The sequence below is a fragment of the Perognathus longimembris genome, chromosome 8 (assembly GCF_023159225.1).
Source record: "Perognathus longimembris pacificus isolate PPM17 chromosome 8, ASM2315922v1, whole genome shotgun sequence".
NCBI classification, from domain to species: Eukaryota; Metazoa; Chordata; class Mammalia; order Rodentia; family Heteromyidae; genus Perognathus; species Perognathus longimembris.
In genome coordinates, this window is record NC_063168.1 from 75,076,534 (window position 1) to 75,089,472 (window position 12,939).

Consider the following 12,939-nt stretch of genomic DNA (forward strand, 5'->3'; position numbering starts at 1 on the left):
GTGGGCTGAGTGCTCAGCACTGCAGACGTGCAGAACTGTGGCGATGGAGCGGGCGTTTCGTTCCTGCCGGGCTGAGCGGCTCTCAGCCTGCTGTTGACTGGCCGCGGCGGGGGCTGTGCGGAGACAGGGTTGCCTGGAAGGAAGGGCACGGCAGCTCCGTCAGGAAGCGTTTTTAATTGCAAATCCCAGTCATTCGTCAGAGCAAGGCGACCCAGCAGGCCTGCGCCCACCTAGCTGAACACGCTAATGACAACCTGCCTCTCCTATCACCTCCGTCAAGAGTGACTTACGGTGATGGGCCCGGAGCCGGGTGACAATCAGAGCTCACGCTGACAGCCGTGCGGCCGGCCGAGGGCTGGGGACAGCGGCTGGAGTCCCCGGGGGGCCGGGACACGCCGGGCAGGGGCCTGCGAGGGCTGAGCACGGTGTGCCTCGCATCCAGGTCAGAAGCCACAAGGGACACAGTCCAGATCGGGGCTGGTGTGACCGGGAGAAGCGTACGGGCGCCATTTCCCCTTTGTCTCGGTGTCGAATGCTGCGGGGAATCCCAGGCCAGATTTAAAGGAAGGTCTACCGTAAATAACGGAAGCCCCAGCCCGCCTTCTACCTCAGCCGGCTCTCTGGGTAACGCGGCCCTCGGGGGGACCGGGGTCGGAGCCAGCGTGAGCTCCACCACGCTTCTAGCCCCCTCCGCACGGATGCCCGCCCAGGACAGACGTTGCTGAGAGCACCAGTGCTCAGAAAGATCAATTATCTGATTAACGAATGAGAGCGGATGGAGGTGGGGATGTGGCGCGTTCTACCCTCCCCCTCGTTCTATCCACTTATTTCTCTCGCTCCTCATTTCCTCCCACGTTTTGTTTTTGTGTGTGGCCAATCCTGGGGTGTGAACTCAGCGCCTAGGCGCTAGCCCTGAGTTTTATTGCTCCAGGCTAGTGCTCTACCATTTGAACCACAGCTCCATATCCAGCTTTTTGCTGGTTAGTTGGAGCTAAGAGTCTCCCGTGTGTTCCTGCCCAGGCTGTCTTTGAAGTGAGAAGCTCAGATCTTAGCCTCTGGCGTGGCTAGGATTAGGGTGTGAGCCACGAGCTCCTGGCTCCTCCCACCTTTCAACAAAAGCATAGCAAAGAAGAAGGACGGGCCAGTGCCTCACCTCGCCCAAGTCCCCCTGCAGGTGCAGGGACCGTCAGAAGCCTTTCTGTGGCCCGGAGGCTGCGGCCCTGACAGCCGGGTGATGATTTGTTTGTGTTGGAGTAATGGGTGCAATGGCTGTTGGTCTTTGAGTAATGGCTCCTGTCAGCTCGTTCGGCACTAAAAACAAATGCACTAGAGAAAAGCCATGCCTGTTTGGGGCTGAGAGTCACTGTCTGAGTTGTCTCCCTGGTGGTCCTTGGGGGTGGGGGGGTGCTAAGGTCACCCTCCCCCCCCACAGGCTTCTCCAATCTCTCCTGGGGCAGAAAGGGGCTGAGGAGATAAACCCCTCACCTGGGAGCAGCTTCAGCCCTTGGGACCCGGGGCCTCTTGGAGCTCATAGTTCTGGTCACTGATGCTGCAGCCCAGAAAACAGCTTCCTTGCTAGGATTGTGCTGGTTGTCCTAGTGGTAAGGTCTCCATGTCCGGGGAGCGGGGGTATGAACAGGGCTCCACCCGATGAGCCACTAACTCAGTGGGGACAAGCCAGTGCCAACTCCCAGCCAAAGCTCCCAGCAACTCCCAGCCCCATTGCAAAGGAAATTTACGTAGATTTTCACTCTCACAATCTCTCCTCTCTCTCTCTCTCTCTCCAAATTTATATTTTAAAAAGTCAACTCAGTTTTATCTTGTTCAAGTATGAGTCTCTTTCTTCATGTCTGTCTGATGAGCTTTATGTATATTCTGATTTCCTTTTCCTTTTAAACTGTGTCTGGCTGTATCACTCAAGCTAGCCTCCTACTGTGGGTGCTCTGCCTCACTGTTGAGATTATAGTCAGGCACCACCACACCCAGCCCATATATTCCGATGTTAATGGATGTTTGCATAGGCTTGGCTTTCCAACGCTTTACCTAAGCCTTTCCACAAGTCTGTATCAATGAGATATTTTATAAAGTGTCCTATTCATTACAATCCAGGAAGCATCTACTAATTGCATTGAAGGCAATCTAAGATGTGATAAAAAACTAACCACACATTTTTAAAGCGCTTTTTTGGAAATGGCCTCAGGCCCTGTAGACCAGAGCCTGGGCTGTGTGGAACTCCGTGCAAGTATCTGTGCTGCGGCTCCTTCTGCTCAGACTTGAGATGATTGAAGTTCATCAGTCGGTGGCTCATCTTTGTGTTTTCTTGTGATACTTCCGGAACAAGTTTTCTCATCTCAACAGGAAGATGGTGGCCTAGCGGAGATGAATTTCACAGGAATTTTCAGCACTTCAGATTGGAATCTTAAATGTTTTTCTCACACCTCAGGAAAAGAATTTGTGAACCCAGCCTGGCCTCTGACTACAGGAAACTGCCTCGCTCCCAATGAGGCCAGAGAGTACCAGGCAACCCAGCCCAACGGCTAGATTTTGTTGAATATACACTATCTAAAAGCTGTGTTTCTTTGTTGAAATGACTTTTAACCAAAATGTCACTTTTAAAAGCTGGTTGCAATTATCAATCCGTCATCGGGTTCAAACCGCTGACCCAGCCCTCCTTCTTAGACAAACTAAGATAAATACATTCACTTAGAGTCACGATGAGGCTTCAGATAAAAACCAAATGCAAAGACAAGTCTCAAAACGGAGTCTGTGTGACCTATTTCCAGGAGAAATTCATGAGCTCCACCAAGAATCCTTTGAGGCGCCCCCATTTGGGGGATGTTTAGGGATTCTAAACAAACTAGAGGTATCCTATTTACCCGGCACCAGGAAAACTCGCAAACACTGTTGGGAAGAGAATAAGACAGACGTGTTTAGAGTACTTTAAGTGAAATGCACTCACGTTTTACAATGACGGTTACAATGGTGACAAAGTCCTCACAGAAAGGTGCCAGCGAACACCAGAGTCTTTAAGTCAGGCCTCCAAACTTGATGCTGTAATCTCCGTAACAATCTAAATAGAGAAGATATCATACACCCAGCTTTAGATTAAATGTATACATTGAGATTGTACCATGTGGAAACTAATAAAGGAGATACTATATTTTTGTTGAGAAATGAGAGACGGAGGCTTAACTTGTAGTCAAAAACCCTAAAAGCTTCTAGTGAGCACGCTTACTTGATTTGAATCTCTGTACAACTACACAAAGGTATTTATGATAGAAGAAGCCCCTCCCCCTATTTCCAACTTGTTTCCTCTTTAGTCACCGCAGAAAGATGACAGGTGAGAGAGCCCTGGGTTCTTCCTGAGAACAGGAGGCGTTCTGGGCCATCACCCCACGTGGGGTTCTCGGTCACGCACCTCCTCTGCGTTCGGGGTCTCTGTGGCGTCAGGCCTGCTCTGCGTTTCAATCAAGTACCCGCTAACTGGCCCTCCAACGGGGATGGTGGGCAGGGGGGCCACCGATTATTCTGAGCTGGGCTGTTGGAAATGTCCTTTAGGCCAAAGCAACACAGCTGACCAAACCAAAGCGTCTGACCTCCCATGCGTGACTATTCGGGGGCTTGCATGGGAAATAATTACATCTGGAACAATGTCCTCTGCGTGTTGCGGTTGCCGGTCGGTACCTGTACCAAAAAAAAGTTTCTTCGTTTAGAAGAAGAACATCAAAGACTTTCCAAAATAGAGCCATCGTGGGCTGTGGAAGACAAGTCGCAAATTAAATTTGGCATGGAGGAGCCTTAGGAACATTTCAAAAGCAGGAGCTGCCCTCCAGGAAGGAAAAGTCAGAACAGAGGGCAGGGCCTCTGTTCCCTTCCACCCCCCCCCTCGCCCCGCCCCGGCCCCAGTCCCCGAGCCCCGACCACGTCAAGGATGGTTATTAAAGTAAACTCTGAAGCGGGGAGCCCTCCCTCCCATGGGAGCACCTTTCCCAAAAGGCTGGGGGCTGCGGTCAAGACAAAAGTAGCAAGTCGCCCATGGAGGCCGCAGGAGAAGACCCAGGCCCAGAGCAGCCACTGCAGCTGAGCTGAGCACACTGCTTTGCTGGAAGCCCATCTGGGGCCAGTGGGCGGGACGACGCGGGGGCGGGGCGATGGGGGGGGCAATGCGGGGGAGGGGCGATGGGGGGGGCAGGAGGCACAGTGGACAGTCAGGCCTCTGAGGCCTTCTGGGATGTCTTCAACCCCAGGAAAGCCAGTGCCAGCGCTGGGGCTTGGACTCGGGGCTTGGACGTGGTTCTCTAGCGTTTTTCACTCAACGGGGTGCTGCACCCCTTGAACCACAGTCCTACTTTCAACTCTTTGGTGGTTAATTGAAGGTCGGGGTCTCGTGGGTTTTCCAGCTGGGATCCTCTGATCTCAGCCTCCTGTTGCTAGGCTTACAGGCACGAGTCATCAGTGCCTGGTTTCTTGGGTAACATCTAGCCACTGCCGTGGGGTACGTTTCCAGGGAGAATCCTTCCCATGCCATCAGAGACGGAGTCACCTAAGCGATGGGAAGGCAGCCACTCCAGAAGTCTGACCACAGGCTGTCCTGGCAGAATAAACAGGCGTTGTGGTCCACGTGGTCAGCCCAAGAGACCCTCCCGTGCCGCCGGGGGGAGGGGCAGGGCCACCGCCAGACTTCCTGTGGGGACTGTTAGGAGACTTGCGGAGTGGGCCTGTTCTTTCCTCCACGTGGCCTGGAGTGCCCCCTGAGACACGGTTTACCGTCCCCCCGGGATCCAAGCCAGGGGAAGCAAGCACACACGTCACGGAAATGTCCCAGATGTGGCATTTAGCCTCCGGTTGTCTTCTTCCTGGAGGTGCTTTAGTGGCCGCTCACCACAGGGCTGGGCGGGTGTGGATGCCAGCCTGGGCAGCTGCTGATGGACCCTCCTCCTTTCCAAACACAGCCCTGCTCTGCTTCTGAGAGTCTACTTGATCCCGGGACCCGGATTTCCTGAGAGGAGAGGCTGATGGGCAGGAAATGAGCGTGAGACCCAGTTTGGACCAAGAGCACCCGTCAGCAGTTCTTCCGCCGCTTCGGGCCGGATTCCGCGCCCCGGCAGAACTCCGGACAGCGCCCCCTGGGAAGGTCTGGCCCAGGACGCCTTGCACAGTTCCCGAGGAACTGGATTAAAGAGCGCCGACCCCCGTCAGGCCCCGACCTGGCATCCATCGCCTTTCTTGTGGGACAAGCTCTTTGCGGTTGGCTTTGCTGCTGTTTTAGGCCATATCTTTGTGGGTGATAGTCTACACACTTAGCTGCAAGATAAATAGACTTTTGTGACTTAGTTTGACTGTAAGCAGATTTAATAAGTTACTTTAGTTGTGTTTACACGCTTCCACTCCTAATACGACAGCAAACGTCTAGCTGTTGGAGCGGTACCCGATGCTGTGTGTTTAAGGAAGTGTTCCGAGGCAGCGGTGGAGATTTGGTCCGCCCTCTGTGTCAGCCTCCAGCTGAGACGCCCTTGTTCCTTCTGGTGTTGCCCTGAATTCCGTCCTGATCTTTCTTTCTCCCCACAGTCCTTCACCTCATTCCTCCTCCCCGACGCTCGTCGCTGTTGAATTAACCATGCCGTACCTTCCCCGGCATTTCCGGTAGCACATTTCACCTCTCTCTCTCCAGCTGCTTCTGCTCTGTGGTGGCTGCTGAGGTCTAGTGTCCGGACCACATGGCATCTGTCCTCCGCCCTGCTCCCATGCACGCAGGTCTGAGCTCGGAGGGTGTGTGTGAACGAGCAGACTGCGTAGCACCGACATCGGGAGCTTCGCGTGCCCGGCGCTTCATGGCCAGCATGGCGCGGGGTAGTGGACTCACCAGCAGGCAGGACACAGCGTTTCCTCTCTCTGTGCGTCACGCGTGGGAGCCAGTCCCCAGTGTACATCGAGAGGGTTCTGTGGCCAGAGTCAAGGAGCTTCCAGAAAGCCCCGTCAACGGACTCTGCCTCCGTGCCTCCGTTCCCTCCACCTGGCAAGAATTCTGGAAGTCGCGAGGAGCCCTGCAGGGGCAGGACCCTTGTTGAGCTCCATCGTTCTCCGGGACATACAGCTACTAAGCCTCTGCTCATGGTTTTGTGCGAGAGCAAGACATACTCGGAATTGGCAAGTGATCACTGGAAGAGGGGATGGGAAGATTCAACATCACAGATTACTGGCAAAACAATCCATCACTTAGTAAATTGGTGCTAGGGAAACTGGCTCACCATATGGAGAAAGTAAAATTGGGTTCCCTCTTCACATCCTCTATGAAAATACACTCCAAATACATTAATGCTTAAATTAAGTGATAAAATTATAAAACAGATGAGAGAAAAACGGAGTAGATTTTTTTTAACATTTGAAATGTAAAGTTACTTCTTAAACTAAATGTACTCATCTTTGAGGACAACCTATTTTTATGTAATCACGACATTAAAAATAACGATTTTTTTTTCTGTTCAGTGAAAATTAAGAAAAGTTTATCTGACTGGGATGTACACTTGTATTTCCTAGGTGAGTTATAGTTCTCAACACACTGTACCTCGAGTTGCAAAGAACCTTCTTGGAATCGGTGTGGAGAGAGTCCTGCATACCCATAGAAACTGGGCATCTGTAGAAATGAGGATGCTTAGTGTAGGGAAGGTAACTTGTGAGAAGTTTCCCAAGGTCTAATGAAGGTCATCAGCAATGAACCAAATGCAGATTGCATCGCCATTTCTATCTCTGGTAGCTTGGCAAGATTTGCCAAGTAGCCGCTACAGTTGCTTATGAGAACCAGAAAGTCCTCCACATGGTCTTGTGGAGTCTTATAGAAGTAAAGATCGCTTGTCTTGGATGTGGGTAAAACGGGAGGGAAAATAATGACAAAGGAAAAGTAGTCCTATGAGGAGAAGTGAAAAGAAATCATTTTCTCTCAAGGTCGATGATACTGTTCTTTGTGGTGCTTACTCCTTTCATAGGCTTCCTCCCACTTGATGTGATCACCTCCCAAAGTCCTTCCTGCCGATGCCATCTCAGTGGATTTAGAGCTTTCCACGCATGAATTCTAGGGTGAGAGCAAAAGCATTTTGTCTTTGTCCAGTGTGGAGAATTAAGAAGGAGTAGCAAGAGCACAAGCTTTAGGGTAAAGATGTCGGGAATGTGAAGGTCAAAGCCCTGGTAGTTAATAGGTTTCCCGTTGTCTTCTCTAGATGGGGGAAGCCACAGAAGAGCAGCGTCCTGTTTGTTGAAGGATCTGTTCCCACCAGGAGCTTCCACGGCTCACAGAATCCCTAACTTAATGGGAAATCCATCTTTAGAGAGCACACAGGAAGTAAACTGCCTGCCACCAAGACCCGGAAGTTGAGAGGGACCCTCAACCCTGGCCGAGCCGACCCCGGGGGCTGCAGGTGCTTGCTGCCCCCTTTGCTCCCCCTCTGTGGCTAGATGACCGCTCAGCCCTGTGTCTCAAATCCAGGACAGGAGGCCCGGTGAAGGCAGGGACATTGGAGACAGTGACTTCTAATGCACGCGTGATCTCCGTGGAGTTGCCGGGAGGGGCCCAGGTGCAGATGTACAGCCAGTCCTGATGGCTTGAGGATGGCCACTCACCACCCTCAGGGTGGCCCCTGGGTCCCCAGCCGACAGGTCACTTCCCACCAGCCATAGCTCAGCAAGAGCAAGTCGCTCCCTAGAGACATGGCGGCAGCACCTTCCGGGAAGGAAAACCCACGCGCGTCACCCAAGAACTCCAGGAGCACCCACCTCCAGCCAGGTGTAAAATCCAGGGAAGGTAGGGGCCGGCGTGGGGAAACACTCCTGTGCATGCGACGTAGAGTGCTGGAAGGAGGGGGTCTCAGCGTGCAAAACCTACCCCAAATATGCATGGAAGGAGAGAGATTGGGGGACGGGGGCGGCTGGAACATGGCGTGAACGTGAACCTCAGGGGAGAAGGTCCTATCAAGCCACAATCACGGTTCTCAGATCGCGGTCTGAAGACTTGCAGCAGCTCCGCAGAGCTCAGGGAGACGACGTCTCGCTTCCTGCTTCCTATCAGGACTTTGCTGAGCCCAACCCCAAAGGGGTGGAGCCCGACTGAGTCCCACGATCTCGCAGCCCACGGAGGAGCGAGGCCCGCCACGGAGGAGTTCCCGCAGAAGGGGGATCCCCGGCCCCCCCCGTCCCCCGCACCGCCCAGGCCTCCCGGCAGACGGTGTGTTTTCCCAAGCACAGCGCGTCTTACGCAGGGTTTAACGTACGGAGCACTGGTTCAAGTCTTTCTGGGCCTCACTCAGCTTTGTTTCAAACGGGGCAAATTGATTTCTGATTCCAGGAAAGGCACCCATAAAAAGCGTCATCTGGCTTCTCTGACATCAAATAGTTGTGTTTTTTTTTTTTTTTTTTTTTCACATAGCAAACTGTTTTGATAAATGGAGTGCCTCCCAATCGAAGCCAGATGGGAAGTGCGTGGACCCAGGGCAGAGGGAGCTCGGGTAATGGCCGCAGCAGCTCCGGCCCGCCAGCGAGCCGAGCCGGGAGGCAGGCAGGGCGGGGGGCGGAGGCGCGGGGCCGAGAGAGCCCCGGCTCGCTCGTTAGTCCAAATGAACATAATGAGACTAAAAGGGAAATTCTGACGTTACCTCACAGAGGGAAATTACGTTCATTTATGGTAAAATAGCTAATAGGCCATATGTAGCACATATACGGACCTAATGTCCTAATGGCAACGAGAGAGGTTCCTCTCTTCCCCAGCACACGCAGGCGCTGGGCCTGCCCGCCACCCGCCGCAGGCTCAGCCAGGCGCCCTTCCAACGCCAGCCCCGACTTCCGACCTCCCTGCAGAAGTCGCACTTGGTTGTTTTGCTTTTTTTTAAGCAAACAGGTTGAGTGTGGTGCTCAGTGATCAGCCGTGACGGCTTGCAGATAACTTGCTGACTTGCTGTGTGTGGTGCTACAGCTTCCTGCCTTGGTGTATCTGGAACTAGCCGCTGTGCTTACTGTAGGAAAATCACTCCACTCTTTTTGTTTTAATTATATACGAACATAAGTATGGAGCGTGGCGCTGGTGCTGTCAGAGATGGAGTCTTGTGGACATTTCGGGCCAGTCTAGCCTTGAACAGTGATCCTTCAGGGTCTCAGACTGGGACAAACTGGGATTATGAGCACCAGCCTTTGGAGCCTGGGTCTTCAATGTCTGTCTTTGCGGAAGGGAACCGGATGCTCCTATTTGCTTTTGCAGTTCTCTCGGTCGATGAAGATGAAGGTTTCCCCCATGCAAATTGGTCGCTGGAAAGGGGAGAGTGATCTAACAAGCTGGGTTGTCCTTGCGCTTCGTGTCGTTTGGACGCACGCATGCTGGGGAGTGCTCTGGTTGGCCTTGGCGAACGCGCGTGGCGCCTCCGCGTCTCGGCGCCCTTGCAAATCTGAGCCCCTCGCAATAAGCACTCTGAACCTCCATCGACTCCCCCGAGCACCCACGACGGGGACACATTCTCACCTGCTGGGAAACCGTCCAGATCACCGGAGGAAGTGGGCGTGTCGGAATTCAACTGGGATGTAGCTCAGTGGCAAAGCGCTTGCCCAGCAAGGGCCACGTCCTGGGTTCGATCCTCAGTACCAAAAAAAAAAGAAAAGACAAATTAAAAAAAAATATACAGTTACGAAGAAAACCCAACCAGAGAGGGCTGACCCTTGGGGGATGGGCAGCGTGACCCGTGACGCCCTCCGTGGCGTCAGTGCCTGTGGGGGAAGATCGGAAGTCGAGGTGGGGCTTTACACATTCATCAAGCACGTCCTCAGATTTGGCTTTTCTCTTTGTACTCTTATTTTCCAATGGCGTATGCGATTTGTTGCAAGAGCCAATTCCCATAGCCACCATCGCTTTGAAATGCACCAGTGAGAAGCCCAGTACGGTGAGAAAAGCAACTGTGGGATTGATGTGCTAAACACACACACGCACGCGCACACACACACAGCAGCAGCAGCCGCTTTGCTTAACAAATGGCTCACACCCAAATTCCTAGCTTCTTAGGAGGCTGAGATCGGAGGATCCCGGTTTAAAGCCATTCGCAGCAGGAAAGTCTATGAGACTGTTATCACCAATAAATCACTAGCAAAAGCTGGAAGTGGCACTGAGGATCAAGTAGTAGAGTGCTAGCCTTGAGCAAAAAGAAGATCAGGGACAGCACCCAGGCCCTGAGTCCAAGCCCCAGAACTGGCAAAGAAAAAAGAGCTTTTCCTGTTGAGAACCGTGAATGGGTCTTGGAAGTGGACATGGATCTGCAGACCTCTGGTTTGAAATCCTTGCCCTGCAGAGATGGCCATGTCCACGCGGCTTTGTCTTTGTCCAGCCCAACCATCCCACACCCACTCCCAGAGGCTCCTTGTCAGGTCACTGGTGCCTCTAGGATGTGCGCTGCCTCTGAGCCGCGGGGAGGAGCTGGGAACAGCCGGACCGCAGAGGGTTCTGCACGCTCAGCACAGGGTTGTCCAATGCACGAGGGAGCCGTGAGTGCGTCGTGAGAAAAACGAATGAAGAAATGAGTGAATGAAAGAACGCGGCTCAAGCGAGACCGAGTGCTTTCCATTTCTCACACACGCAAAGCTTCCTCCGCCTGAGAATAATCACTACTTCCCACAACCTGAGTGATTGCTTCCCGTCTCTCAGTGTCAGCCTCCCCGTGGTCCGCAACCTCAGCTAAAATGTCCCTTAAATTAAAATACCCACTCGCCACTCTCTCCGCCTCTCTGCTCCATTTCTGTCCAGCGCACACGTCGTATTAAATATATGTTTTATTTTAGCACCCAGCGTATTGTAGCCATGTGTTGATATATTTTTTTTTCCGGTGAAGGACTGAATGAATAGAAAAGATCATTCCACAGACAGTCAAAGTGCCTACTCTGTGCCAGGCACTATTGATTTTGTTCTGTTCCGCATGACTTTCTGATGTGTGTGTGGGGGTGGGGGGAGGGGAGAATGCAGAAGTAGACAAGCGAAAAGATCAGTCCCTGTGAGATGACTGTCACATTCCGCATGTTGGGAGTGTGGGAGGAGGGAGGGAACCCTGGGGGGAGGCGGGGGTCAGGTATTGGCGTCTTGGAAGTCCTGATTGAGGTGGTCCTCAAGGACCAGTGTCTCTGCTCCCAGGGTGGAGGATAAGGGGGTCCCGGTAAGGAGGAGGGGGGGGCTCCTCAGGCTTGATGTCATTGCTTGTCTTCCATCTCCCAATGCACTGTGAAACATAGCTCAAGTGCCACTTCCCCTCTGCCGTCGTAATACCTATTACGGAACTGAATACAGACGAGGACACCACCACGGGGGCGGGAAGCGTGGATTAGCACAGCTGTGGCCCTGGTTGTCTGCAGGACCGGGTGCCCCTCTGCCCCGGGCTGTGTGAAATCCCTTGCAATGGTGATTTACATAAGCATGGATTTCCTAGCTTCATTTCCACCTCTGTCCTGTGTGTGCAGTTCGCGGGGGGGGTGGGGGGCTTTCGTCAGCACCCACAGCCTCCCTCCCTCTCGTCTTCCCAAGCCTGCTCTAGCACAAATCAATCTTTACTTCTACCCCATTAGCAGCCTGTCCATAAATCAGACTTGCCCACTCGGTAGTTAGTGTGGCCAGGCCTCCAGCTGTCCGTTGCTGCAAATGGTGCCTTTTTTTTCAAAGCTCATCAGCAGCAGCTGTTCCTGGAGCGTGTAGCCCCTGCATTTCTGACAAGTGTCTCAGCTGTAAAATCATTTCTCTATTCCCCCCCCCCCGTCCCCCCCGCCCCCCCCCCCCCCGCCTCTTCCTGCTTCCTGGCAGCCGCCCACAGAGCTGCACCCCGGCCATTTATCCAGAGCACACCCAGCACATGTCCACGGCCGGCTCTTAGGTAATAAAAGCCGGCTTTCAGTAAATCATGTGAGTAAGGAGAGTCATGAATCCTGCCCTCGCCCTGCCCGCATCCATTCTCGCTGTCGCGAACGCTGCGGGCACGAGTCACGGGTTCGGGCCCCCGGTCGCTGCTGGTCATCATGGGGCGGGGGAGGGCGTCCTGGAGGAGACCCCTCCGCCCCCCGCCCCCCCCCCCCCCCCCGGCAACGTGGCCGTCTGAGGACGGCGGCGAGCTGGGTCGTGGCTCCCCCTGCCGGCGCCGTGCACCTGCGAGGAGCGAGCGGCCTCTGCGGGTGGCGCAGAGGAGACGCCGTGTCGGGGGCACCGTGCGTAGGACGGGCAGGGATGGAAGAGGGGGCGCTCCAAAGGCTGCCGGCGACAAATGGCCCCGGTGACCAGCAAGCAGCGAATACGTCAGTGCTTTCTCACCCGAGACACAGTCCCGAGCCGTGTGCTTTCCTGCCCCGGCGTGAGGCAGCCTCAAGCCTGTGAAGCAGCCGCCAGCAGCCCCAAGTGTGGTCTCCAGGACAAATGCCCTCGTGCGTGGCCAGCCATGCTCAAATGCCCTCGTGCGTGGCCAGCCGTGCTCAGTCCCAGGCTGCCTTGGTGGGCGGCGCGCAGGCCCGTCTGTGGTGCGCGCCCCATGTCGGGGAGGGAGATGGGAGTCGGGGGAGAGGCCCGTTCCTTTGCTCATTCTCCCCTGCCTGACTGTGCGGATTGGAAACTCCGGAACTCCAGAGCGTGGGTGGCCGGGAAACCTGGCCTTCCCCTGCATGACACCCGGCGGATGGGGGACCCACCCGAGGTCCCTGGGGCCGACAGGAGAGGAGGTGGAAGTGAGGACCCCCTTCTCATGGGCCCCGCCGGCAGCCACCCCCTTTCCTCTTCTTCCCAGTCCCCACCACGCTCCGGCCACGCCTGGGAAGGTTGCTGCAGACAGGGAAGAAGTCAAGACTGCCGTTCACTCCTCAGGGAGCAACTCAGAAGGATTGGTCCTGAGTTCTGTGTCTTTCAGGAACCCAGATTAAAAAAAGAAGAAAAATCCAGAACCCATAGCG